The 13,816-nt window shown below is 37.5% G+C and overlaps 1 long non-coding RNA gene across 3 annotated transcripts in view; it reads left to right on the forward strand.

Annotated features, from left to right (window-relative positions):
* The window catches only part of LOC114287733 (uncharacterized), a 29,226-nt gene extending 18,948 nt beyond the window's left edge, over positions 1 to 10,278 (forward strand). For 2 of the 3 annotated variants that reach the window (XR_014350420.1, XR_014350422.1), the window contains exons 5-8: positions 8,573 to 8,615; positions 8,706 to 8,793; positions 9,830 to 9,898; positions 10,068 to 10,278. This is a non-coding gene — a long non-coding RNA (uncharacterized LOC114287733). Of the gene's footprint in view, positions 1 to 8,572; positions 8,634 to 8,705; positions 8,794 to 9,829; positions 9,899 to 10,067 lie in introns of all 3 variants that reach the window. The other variant, XR_014350421.1, reaches the window with a different exon arrangement.
* Positions 10,279 to 13,816: the final 3,538 nt, after the last annotated feature.

Genomic DNA, 13,816 nt, shown 5'->3' on the forward strand with positions numbered 1-13,816 from the left:
ACTTTCCTTTTGCTGCCTGCAGCCTCTTCTTTATCCCATCCAAAATTACTTTGTTGGATGCTTCTGCTTGCCCATTGCTTTGGGAAAAACTTGGTGTTGAAAAGTAATTCTTTATCTTGAATTTCGCACAGAAGTTCTTGATGAGTTTGCTGTCAAACTGCGTTCCGTTGTCGGCAACTATTGCTCTTGGAATGCCAAATCTGGTGATGATGTTTCTCCATATGAAGTTCTTGATATCCACATCTCGGATCTTAGCAAGAGGTTCTGCTTCTATCCACTTCGTGAAGTAATTTGTTGCTACCAGCCAATACTTCCTTTGCCCAGTTGCTTGGGGCAACTGCCCAACGAGATAAATGCCCCATTAGGCAAATGGCCATGGACTGGATACAGGGTTTAGGTCAGCAGCTGGCTGGTGTATCAAAGGTGTGAACCTTTGGCATTGTTCGCACTTCTTCACGTAGGCTTCTGCATCTTTTTGCATGTAGGGCCACCAATATCCCTGGGTAATGGCCCTGTGAGCTAGTGATCTGCCCCCAGCGTGGCTTCCACAAATCCCTTCATGAATTTCATATAGAAAATCTTCAACCTGCAAAGGGTGTACGCATCTTAAAAGGGGTCTAGTGAAGGACCTTCTGTAGAGATGTCCGTCCGCTGTCAGATTAAATCTTGCCGACTTCAATCTGACCTTGTGTGCTTCCTTATGGTCTTCTGCCAGCTTTCCCTCTTTTAGGAATGCAACAATTGCATCCCTTCAGCTTGGTCCCAAGTCCACACACATTGCTTCTTGTTCTGTGATCGGTGGTTCTATGCTCGGGCCTGACAAATAGTCAATCATTATTGTCCTTGTTTTTCCAGTTTGTATTGAACTTGCCAAGTTGGCCAATGCGTCGGCATGACTGTTATCATCTCGGTTAACTTGAAGAAGTCGACAGTTGCGAAACAAGGCTGCCAGCCTAATGACTTCCTTTGCATATGCCGACATTCTCTCATCTCGGGTTGCAAACTCTCCTGTTGTTTGATTCACTATAAGTTGTGAATCACAAAAAATTATTACCTCATCTGCTTCTGTTGCCACTGCCAGTTTTAGTCCTGCAATCAATGCTTCGTATTCTGCCTCATTGTTCGAGGCCTTGAATCCTAATCGAATGGATTGTTCTAATATCTCCCTATCAGGAGATATTAACACTACTCCTGCCCCTGCTCCTTGCCAGTTTGAGCTCCCATCGACAAACAGGCGAAAGGAGTCACTGATGTAAATGCTGCAGGGTCTGAGTTTTTCCTTTCTTTGTTCTTTTGCCTTTGGCTAGGCTTCTCCTTGTTTGCTTGGACATCGTTTATCTTAGCTCAACAGAGTCCGATGTTCGATGGATTCTATCGTGAATTCAGCCATGAAGCCGGCCAAAACTTGGCCCTTAATTGCTATTCTCGGCCTGAACTCCAGGTCATACTAGCCCAAGGCCACTGCCCATCTTGCTATTCTTCCAGTTAAGTCTCCTTGTTGTAACAAGGACTTCAGTGGGTGCTCTGTTAGCACTATAATCTTGTGCGCTTGAAAGTAATGGTTCAGCTTCTGTGAAGCCATTACTAAGGCCAGCATTAATTTCTCTAGTGGTAGGTACCTTGTTTCTGCATCGGCCAAGGTTTTGCTTACATAATAAACAGTCTTTTGCTCCCATTTTTCCTCTCGGATTAGTACTACACTTACTGCATGTTCTGAAACTGCTAAATACAAAAACAGTTCTTCCCCAGGTTCAGGTGTTGAGAGGACTGAAGCCGTGGTCAGATATTTCTTTAGGTCGGCCAAAGCGGCCTCACATTCCTCAGTCCATAGGAAGTCCTTGGCCTTCTTCACCAGGTTAAAGAAAGGTTTACATTTGTCTGAGCTTCAGCTTATGAACCTGTTTAGGGTCGCGGCCCTTCCGGTAAGCATTTGAACTTGTTTTGCCGACGTCGGGCTTTTCAGCTCTAGAATGGCCTTGATTTGATCTGGGCTGGCCTCAATACCCTTTCCTGTTACCAGGTACCCCAAAAACTTACCTGATCTAACTCCAAACGCGCACTTCGATGCATTGAGTCTGAGCCGGTATGTCTTGAGTATATCAAAGACCTCTTTTAGGTCGGCAAGATGACCCTTAGGTTCCTTGGTCTTCACGAACATGTCATCGATGTAGACCTCTACTGTTTGGCCAATCAGGTGTTAGAACATCTTGGTTACCAACCTTTGGTAAGTTGCTCCTGCGTTTTTCAACCCAAAAGGCATTACCTTGTAACAGTACAGCCCTTTCGGGGTGATAAACGTTATCTTCTCCTCATCTGGGGGGTACATGGTTATCTGGTGATATCCCCTGTAAGCATCCAGGAAGCTCATCCTTCCATGTCCAGATGTGGCATCTACCAACTGGTCAATCTTGGGTAGAGGAAAGCTATCTTTGGGACAAACTTTGTTCAGGCTTGTAAAATCTACGCAGACCCTCCACTTACCATTCTTTTTCTTTACTACCACAGTGTTTGATAGCCATGTCAGATAATTGACTTCTCTGAATGGCCCTGGCCTCTAGAATTCTGTCTACTTCCTCTTCCACTGCTTCGACGTGCATCAACGTCGGCCTTCTGGCTCGTTGTATTACTGGTTTGGCTGTCCTGTCAACGTTCAATTTGTGGCATGTGACCTCGGGGTCAATGCCAGGCATTTCATAAGGCGTCCAAGCGAACACCTCTATGTTTGCTCTCAGAAAAGTTTTCAATTCTCTTTTTTCTTCTTCGGCTAAGCTCGAGCGGACAAGAAAGAAGCGTTCTTCATCATCCTCCTGGACGAGGACTTTCTTCAGTGCTTCTTCACTCTTCTCGGCTGGCTCCTTGCCGACATCCTCTAGGACCTTTATGTCCTCGTCTTCAATCTCTGCCTTCTCCGGTTCTCGAATGTTTCAGGTGGATTTCATTGCTGCCATGGAGCAATTCTTTGCCTGCAGTTGATCTCCTCTGACTTCTTCAATCCCACGCTCTGTTGGGAACCGTAGTAGTTGATGCAACGCTGAGAGAACTGCCCCCATTGCATGCAACCATGGCCTTCCCAAGATGATGTTGTATGGCGATGGCGTGTCAATCACCATGAATTCTGTCTTGATCTTCTTAGTGCCGGCTTATACTTCCAAGCTTGTTGCACCCAGTGGCCACGTCGGTGTTCCATTAAAGCCAACCATTAGGCCATTGGATTGCTTCAAGTCATCAGGATGAAGGCCCAGCTCCTTGTAACATCTAACATACATGATGTCGCAAGGGCTGCCTTGATCAATCAAGATGCATTTCACTTGGCACTCCACAAACTGGAGGGATACTACCAAGGCATCATTGTGTGGATGCTGGACCATCTCTAGGTCGGCTTTTGTAAAGGCTATCGTCGGTCCCTGGCATTCTTCAGGACGAGGTCTTTTATGTCCGACCTGGTTCACGTGCTGTAGGTGTTTTACCTTCTGGGTCTCCCCTCGTATGTCATTTTCGTTCACCTTTGAGTGAATTACATTAACCACCGGTGGTCCTCATGCCTGTGGTTGCTGTGCTCGGGGAGGCGGAGCTACTGGTGCTTGAGGCAATCTTGCCTGTTCTTCCCTTAACCTGGCCTCATCGACAAGGTCCCTCAGATGGCCTTGCCTCACTAAGTTTTCTAAGTGTACTTTTAGGGCTCTGCAACCCTGAGTTGGGTGCCCTTTTTCATTATGGTAAGCACAACGCCTACCGATGTTTCTTCCCATAAATTCTCCTGGTACTCTTGTCGGTGCTCTGAAATAGGGTTGGTTTCGTATTTGATCTAGGACTTTGTGGACCGGGATTCGGAACACATTCGTCACTGCCTGTTTAGCCCTCAATTCCGTTTCTTGTTTGATCGATCCATTGTTACCTCGGCTTCGCTTCGGCGAGCCGTTTTCTTTCTCTTGCTTTGTCTCTTTGTTGCCCGACGTATCCTCCTCGGCTCTGGTGTACTTCTCGATTCTCGCTATGTGTTCTTCCATGCTTTTTGGTAATGTCTTTGCCAAAGACTTCCGTAGTGGGCAGTCATCTTTTAGGCCGTTCTTGAAAGACCGTCACCTCTTGGTTGCATTCGGGTATTCGATTGAACACCTCGTAGTACCTTTTTGCGTAGGCCCTAAGGCCTTCATCCTTGGTGATTTTTAAAGCCATCAATGCGTCGACCCTCAAGGGCTGTAGTTTGTTCGTCACAAACCTGGCCACAAACATTTCAGCCAGGCCTTCCCAAGTCTTTACGCTTCCCTTCGGTAGTTTATAGAACCAATCTGATACAATCTCCCCGAAGGATGATGGGAATACTTTGTAGAGCAACGGCTTGTTCCCACTATATAATGCCATTGAATTCAGGTATAGTCCAACATGAATGTTGGGATCTGACTTACCATCGTATATTTGGAACCTCAGCATACTGAATCTCTTAGGTGCTTCAAATTTGTCCAGTTCCACTGAGAAGGGTGTCCTTGGCTTAACCGGGGAAGTTACCTCGGCTTCAGCATTCTGTTGCTTCCTCTTGAGGTAATCTCTCAAGTCTTCTTTACTTCTCCCTAGAGCTCGGTTATCTTTGGACTTTAATCTTTTCGGTACACTACTTTCGGCCTCGTGGTGGGCCCATTTTGATCTTTCTCCATGGGTTGTGTCAAAGCAGAGCGCCTGCCCTCGAACATGCCGATGTTCTTTAGGCTTTTGGTCCTTCGTGTGATACGTTCTTCGGGACTCCTCTTGTCTCAGCTCCTCTCATTCGACTTCCTTGGAAGGTCGGTGAGAGTGCCTTCCGCTCCTGGTGTGCTGAGGGGCTTCGGGGATTGTTTTCCTTCCTCCTTTCTGGGTATTAGTTGCTGGAATCGGCGTGTCCTGCAGCGGGTACGGTGGCTGCATGACATTGTTTTGCATCATGAAGTTGACGACCGACTGCAGGTCTGCCAACTTGTTTACCAATTCTTTTACTTCTTCATCCCTCTGCAGGCACCTATCCCTCCATACCTGGAGGTTATCTTCGTTATAGTACTTGCTTTGGTTTGTCTTCTTTGAAGTGTCGCCCTCCTGGTCGACGCCTTTCTCTCCGTGGCCTTGGTCATGAGTTTCTGCATTGTGGTTGTCTCCTTCGATATCAAGGTCGATACGTCTGCCACTCCTAGCAGGAGTGTCGTCCCCAATCTTTTCCTTCTGTCCGTTACTGGCCATCTATTCTTCTAATTTTCCACAGACGGCGCCAAATTGTGTGAGTGATTTTCTGATCACACTGCCTGTTTAGTAATCAGCTAGAGAGCACCGGCAGAATAGATGGCTTCAGCTAACCTGTAACAGAAAGAGAAGGCTCTGGCGATGGTTCTTCCACCCGGGGGCACTCCGACGATCAAGTCAGTATATCTCTCAAAGATAATCAAGTGGTAAACTCACTATTCAAAGCATAAATTGTGTACCTTAGACCCACGGGGGTGCCTCTCTTTTATAGTTAACTCAATCCTAGTCCTACTAGAAGCCTGACTTTTATGGACTCCAATTCAGTACTTACTTTGGACTCCTCAAGAGATAAAGATAAACTCCCTAAGAGCTTTATCCTCATCTTGACTAAGTCTCCTCTTCATTCTAGAACTCTTGTCCCTTATCCGTTTATCTCAGATTCCGATATCTTCGGAGATAACCTCGGCATAATGACCAAGACACGTGGCACCTCGGCTGACACATCGGCGTCACCTTGCCACGTGTTGGTACTTAGAAAATATATCCCCACAGAATGCATTCTTACTTTCTTTTAATGCTAACGCTATGTTTGAATCATGAATTTAGATAGAGATTTGGAAAAGGAAAGAAAAATAGAGAAATAATTTAGTTTATATTCCATTCACATTTCACTCATTCTTTTCCTCTATCTTTTCATAATCCTATCAAAATCCACGATCCAAACACACTTACGAAGATTATACAACACATCCGTAACATAGACATTTTCATAAATATATCTTTTAAAAAGAAACATAAGCATAACTATGCCAATCTTAAGCAATGTTCGTACAAGAGAGGGAAAAAAAAGAAAAGACAAGAAAAGAAAAAGGTCATATTAGCACCTCCACAATTCAATCTCACGGGAAATTGAACTGCCAAAAATGATTATTGAGTAGTATTTATTAAGATATAAAGCTCATAGGGCTACTAATAGAATTTTTTTTTTAAAAAAAAATTATATAAAAAAAAGAGCAAAAAATCATATGCATAAGGTAACCATTCCCTTTGGAATTATAACACCGGGATTTTTATTAACCCAAGAAAGATGAATTTAGTGATGTACTAAATTTGTTGTTAAAGTGGCAAATAACATCAAATTTTATTGCTAAGAATATAATTGAAACTACCTAATAGAATTTCCAGCTAATTCAATCAAACTTATAATTAATGTATGTAAGCAAATTCCTGAACCCAAACAAATATTAGCTAAACACACATACATGTTCCTCAAAGAGATATAGAGAGAAAAAGAAAGTGAGAGGACCAAACAAATATCTTTTGTTTATTCTCCACTACAAAAGTTTCTCTTTCTTTCTCCGATTCAAATCTTAGGAAAGTAAATGCAACATATAAACCTATACCCATTTTTTATATAATAGGGATATGGAAACAGAACAGTTAATTTCATGAAACAGAGTACCCATGAATGGCACCTTAAACTTCACAAAAATATCAAAACAAACAAAACCCAGTAGAAATTATAACCCAGTAGATATATATATGAAATGAGAGGAGGTGAAATATGGGGTTTCATGAACTTGGACTATACATGAACCTGCTAAATGACACAGAATATATGAACCTGCTAAATGAGAAGAAAACAACATAACTGGACTATAATATCTGAATTTATTGACACTAATCAACATTTATGTGTATTTCAAAAATTAATAATGAGAAGAAAACAATTTATACACTGGACTATACATGAACTTCCTAAATGACACAGAATATACTGTCAATAAATTCAATATAACTGCATCCATTAATAGCTAATGAAAGTTAAGTAAACATAAAGGATAACCTGATAATCAAGAACAGAAAAACATACATCAAAACAGTTTAATTTTGACTAGTTAAATCTTATTTTCCCTATAGAATTTCCTCTTCAATCATATTAGCACTATGTTGAGAGAGTTGATTCAAGTGTTAATAAGACCTAATGGTCATTTCATGGGAAAGTAAGACTTATTGGAAATTTTCCCTTTAATTTGACATTCTTTGGATTCAAATGCATTACACAGCTTAAACAAATCATTTCTCCAATTACTTTGAACATCTCTACAAACTTAGATCTGGTAAGTATTTATTGAGTAACGTTGGATACTCCTAAATATACTCCCAATGACGTGTACTATTATATGCTGTTATTGATTAGTTTTGGAATCAACCAAGATCCAACCCCTGCTATGTCTTAAACATCTCCAACCCTTCATCAATTTTACACACTGGACTATACATGTATATATATCAAGTGAAACCCATTTCAGACTCAAAACTTTAAAAAAAAGAAAATATCCAGATTCAAAATCTATTTAAAAAATGAAAACTCATTTCTCATTTCAAAATCAACCCAACCAAACACTTACAATCCCACAAAAATATTCAGATTCAAGCAAAAAAATATCATGAATTGCAACTTTACAACCAAATCCACAAAACCATCATGAATTGCAAAAGTTAAAAGCTCTAGTTTACCTTGCAAGGGGAGAGAGACGAAAGAGGAGGGTGAGAGGAGATGAGGTGGTCGGTGGTGTCGTCGAGAGAGGATGACACACAGAGGAGAGGTAGTCGGTGGTTATCGGTGTCACGATGGTCGGTGGTCGTCGCACGGGAGGGCTCTGATGCAGGTAGAGAGAGAGAGAGAGAGAGTTCAAAAATTGAAATCAAAGTGAGAGAGGAGATAAGTACCTGTGACGGAGAGGAGAGAGAGAGAGAGAGAGAGAGATTTTCTTCAATTTACATTTTGGACCATTAGATCTTGATGGTAATTGATCTCAACCGTTGATGCTCAAAGAGCATTTGGACAGGAAATTGGAACATCTCAACCATTGAAGTTTAGATGAGACAATTTAAACCATTGGATCAAAATGTATCTCTAAGATAAATTACACATTTTCAAAAACTCTTCTCCTTTATTATATATATATATATATATATATAATAAGATAATATGCCAATCAAAATATGCTATATACATCTAGGTTTTGCGGATCTAGTACAACAAATGTGGAACAGATCTTATCCCAGCATATGTGTAATATCTCTTTTTTGGTTTATGCTCTCAGGGATGTTTTTTTTCCTTTGGTTTATGCTCTCAGATTTGGATTACCCTTATCATACTATGGATTTTGTACATTAATTTTTTCTGTAGAATCCAGGTTGATGCATTTAGCATTAATTTTTCTCATAGTCCTTGATACTTTTAGGATAAATATTGATGATCTGGGGTTCTACACAAGTCTTGCATACTCTTATTGGTAGGCTACTCATATCTTGACATGTTTTCCTCTCTGTCTCCCTGTCTGTCACTCTCTATATATAGGTATCCCTATTGAACATTGGATTTGTTGAACAAGATGGTGGAGGTTGCAACAACTAAACTGGTTAAACAAGATGCTCATTCTTTATTCTCTTGCTTTTTATTTACATACATACATGCCTAATTGTGTGTGTAGGGTCAGTTATTTGGTGGAACAAATGATTCCCATCTGTGTTTGATTTACACTTTGTAGGGGATTTTACTGTTGAGGAGGGCACACACAGGTATGATTCTTTCCTATGGCAATACAAGCACAAAATTAAGGATTTTTGTCCTTCGGACACTAAATAAATCATCTGGCGCCATAAGTATTTGCTTATATATACATATATAAATTATGCAATGGGGAGGAAGTATGCATGTTCTTCACATCCTGAGGATAAATGCTATGTGAATTGTGGACATAATGTATTGTAGTTTGTTTGTTTGTTTGTTGTTAACCAAAGTGTATATTAATTGAAGGTTGAACCATGTGGTGCTGTGATACAATGAAGAATAATCTAGAACTTCACCAATTCGGTACCTTATTAGTTTGTAAAAGTCTAGAGTCTGATAGAGTGTTTTGTATGTTGATTACATTGTCTTGAGTTGGAAAGAGTATCATGTATCATGTATCATGTTTGTTGATTCCATTGTCTGAAATTAGAAATAGTAAACTACTACTTAGCTTTGCTTTATCTAATGTCATCTCATGTAATATGACAAGGTTTTCACCTTTTTTTCCTTTGGTTTTTCTTTCTCTTTCCTTCTCTCTTTTGGAAGGGTGGGATTGGTGGCTAGGCTAAAATTACCAATTACACTAGCTAAATTATACTATATTGTGATTGATTTTACAAGGTAGGATTTGTGGAAATATGTTATTGTAGATACTGCTATATGATCTTTGTTCTTAATTGATTTGAAAGTCAACATTTTAAATGGCTGGAAATGAGAATTTGACTTTCAATGGTAGTTTTATCATTATGTAACACATTTAGCAGCGTTTTAGAATATTACAATTAAATTTAGTTTATTAGTTTACAATAGTATGATTAATTAAGATGGCCCCCCAGCCTTCGCTTGCTCTTTTTTGGAATTCTTCGGTCTCATGCCTTTTACACTAGACATGCATTTGAGAAATTCAGAAGTGTGGCATTATTTCATTGTCCATGCTGTTTTGGGATCTCCTTCGATTTTCCACTATATATTCCTTTATATTTCCATTGTGCAGTTTATATTGTTGTAATGGATTGGGGTGTTTTTGTTTCAATTTTTCATCAGAGAGATAATGTACCCCCTCCTTTAACATCATTTGAAGCTACCTGTTTTCCTTCAGAGCTTCTTCGAGAGGTATGAATTTCTTTCTATATTTGTAACTTTGTATTGGCCAGAATCTATGCAAGTTTACTTTGATATGTAATCTTAGTGTTTTCTGTGAAAACTTATGTGATTGCTGGAGGTCTGATGTGAAGCTTCAGGACTCACATTCATTATTTTCCATCTTTACTTTTTGTCGCAGATGCGATATTTGCTCCAGGAAAGAGCTAAATGTCGTACGCTGTGCTACCCCCTTATGAGGGGTTTGGAGAGGGATTGTGTACTGTAATTTGGTCAATGTTGCTTGCTTAATAGATTGTATAATAAGAAATCATTTTACATGTTCTGTGTGAAATGTATGAAGTGATTCAAGTACTATCTATACTATTAGCATGTGGATATTTCATGCCAAAGTACCTTTATGGTTCGACTTTGCAGTCCCTTGTTAATCTATACTATATATATAATAGAATGTAGTGCTGTGTTTTACAAGGCTTGAAAATGCCATTCTAAAATTCTCATAAATCTGAAAAATACGTGGCAAGTCTCTTCTGAGTTTATAACTCTTTTCCTTCCCTCTCAAAGCCTTTCATAACAATAAAAACTTCTACTCTTCCACCTTCCCACTCTCCAACTATCCACAACTCCTATCCATAAAAAACTGTCAACAAAAAAAAAAAACAAAATCTATCCAAACAAATCTGTTAAAAAAAAAAAAAACAAAACCTATCCAAACAAATCTGTTAAAAAAAAACAAAACCTATCCAAAAAAATCTGTTACTTTCACTCTCCCATGTCAAACAAATCAAGCTGTCAACAAAAAAAAAAAAAAAACCTATCCAAACAAATCTGTTACTCTCCTACCTCAAACAAATCTCTCTTACCCTTAAACACTTTCAGTCCCTCAAACCATTACAAATCTCTCCTATCCTCAAACACTTTCAGTCCCTCAAACCATTACTTCTAACAATCCACTACATCAACTTCCTTCATCAGCAGTGAACGGCAGCAGTCCGCAGTCTGCAGTCCGCCATCGAATGCAAGTCTCGGTATTGTAATCTCCATGTCTCTGTTTTTGTTTTCCTTTTTGTTTTGCTCTAATAATTTATATATATATATATAACCCAATCTTCTCTCCGATTCTATGTCTCTCTCCTTCACCTCCATTGAAGATGTCTCTATTTTTGTTTTTGTTTTTCTTTTTGTTACCGAATGCAGATTTTGAAAATATGCAAAAAATATTAAAAATAATATGATGTAAAATAAGTTAAAAGTTAATTTTGCTATCCAAATACGCCAAGGTAATGGCGGTAGCCCTCGATGATGGAGTTAGAAAAGAGAGAACGGGAGCGATAGAGATGAATGTGTGAAAGAGGAAGAGAGGAGTGATCACATAAAGGTGAGTGTATGGTAATGGATGTAAAACTTTTATAAAATTCAATAAAATGTTGATGTGGAACCTTTCAATTGGCTCTTCGTAAATCAATGTTTTACAACTGAGTCGTGAAAAAGTTAAACTCATTTATTTTTTGTGTTTTCTTTTAGGCCCGTTTGATTTTCGATATAATGGGTTAAATTAGATATTATATACGGTGGGATTCATATATCTTATATTTGAATTTTTATTTTATTTTATTTTTACAGAGGATATCTTTTAAGTTTTAAGAGAATTTCAACACAAACAACTTTCAAGCCCAATTCTGCAGATTTATTTGTCATTTTTGTTTATTTATATTAAAATATACCCACATGAAAAGCCCAAATCATATCTACTACCTTATTAATTATCTCTATGAAAATGGTGAGCAGAGTAGTAATTGACCACACAACAGACTTTTTCTTCATAAAGATCATAACAGCATCAGTAATCACGGGCTGCTGAAGTTGCAGATTTTGAAACTACAAATCTTTTAAGTTTTAAGAGAATTTCAACCCAAACAACTTTGAAGCCCAATTTTGCAGATTCAATATTTCTTCTCATTAATGGTGTACTTTTATTATTGAAATACCTTGAATACACTTGCACAAAGACACATTTTTGTATTTATTGAGAAAAGTATGGGTTTGATTTGCATTAGGAATTTAAATAGTGTTCATATACATTCGATTTTTGGCAAATTGTAATTTAAATTGTGTTCATATAAATTCTTTGGGTTGTAGTATTGTTCCTTTTTTTTTTTTTTTTTTACATGTCTTACTTTGAGATATGGTATGAAATGGTTTATAACGGTGCTACTGTGGATGGTACTATGAGTGTTCCAATCAAAATTTAATCTTAAATCTTTCATGTTTTATTTTGTTTTACAAAATCCAAAATATATATGTACATACTTGGTTTGAAAATCAGAAATATTATGTTTTGAAATGAAAATTCTACCATCTTAGATTATCACGTTATTTAAAAAAAAAAAAAGCCTACAATTTTTATTCCTACAATTTACTCATGCATATCCAACACCCACAATTTATTGAATCAGATGTCTATCACATAAAATTTAGTAATATCTATAACTTAAATCAATTAAATAAATCCCACTCTCAATTAAATAAATTAATAAAAAAATACACAATTTTTATTCCTACAATAAAAATTCTACCACCTTAGATTATCACGTTATTTTTTTTTTAAAAAAAAAACCCACAATTTTATTCCTACCATCCACAAAAAGACACCGCTTTGTGTTTATTTTGTAATTTACAAAATCTTCAAAAAACATCTAACAATAAATCAAAATAAATCCTCTTTTTCCTTTGTGTTTTTTTTTCCCCATGTATAACAATAATTTGATTACGTTATCTTTGCTTACTATAAAACTATTGTATAATAATTTCTTTACAAATAATTACGTTAGCTCCTCAGTAGATCCATGTTGTATAATAGATTTTTAATTTTTTTTTATGTACTTACAACAAAAAATGGTACTTAATGAGATTTTGTATTCTTTATCTTTTGTATTCCAGTTTGAATTCTATTGAAGAATAAGACAAGCAAACTTAAGGTAAATTCCAGATAAATCAGCAACAATTGGTTAACCATTTGACATTTCCAGGTTTGAAATTGAATTACAAATTTTTAGATCTTTGGTTACATACTATTTTTATGAATTCTATAGCAAATGTTATCATGTAGGAGTTGATGATTTCGATGTGCAAAATTAACTACAAACAATTATAGACTACCATGTTTGTGGATTTTTTTAGCAGATTTTAATATGACTAGAAACAATTACTGACTATCATATCTACATATATAATAAATATATAACCTGCATGATTTTAGATCTTTGATACATTCTATTTATATGGATTCTACAGTAGATGTTATCATGTAGGAGTTAATCATTTTAGTGTGTAAAATTAACTACAAACAATTATAGATTATCATGTTTTTAATATGAAAGTCATATGTTACACATCCTTAAGTCATTATCTATACTATAAACTAATAGCATGAGTTATATAAGCTTCAACTTAATACTCTATTTAGGATGGATATGATTTTTAATCGAGAAATTAATCAAACACGACTTAAGTCCATGATGGCTCGATTGGTAGCCAAAAGAAGATTGCTTTTGACACGGCATTCTGATCGTAATGATCCAACCTTGAAGATTCGTCTTCTCAATATAGAAAAGGAGGCTCAACGTTTGAAAACCCTCGTTTTGTGTTTAAAAAGATTACGAAGTAGTGTCCATCATAGTGGTAATCTATTGACTTCTACACAATAATGTTACATTTCAAATTTTCTTACAATCTTATTAGTGAGACCTTCACATTTTCAATAATCTTTTAAGAATCACAAAAATAATAATATGATCTTATATTATATATTAGGTGTTGATAAAGAATATGAAAATCGATATCGAAAATATCTTTCCTCCAAGTTGGCACGACTGGTGGCAAGAAGAAGATTACTTTTAACACGATATGATCGTAATGATCCTACATTAA

Source organism: Camellia sinensis, chromosome 14, assembly GCF_055761805.1.
Source record: "Camellia sinensis isolate YWXY chromosome 14, ASM5576180v1, whole genome shotgun sequence".
NCBI lineage: Eukaryota > Viridiplantae > Streptophyta > Magnoliopsida > Ericales > Theaceae > Camellia > Camellia sinensis.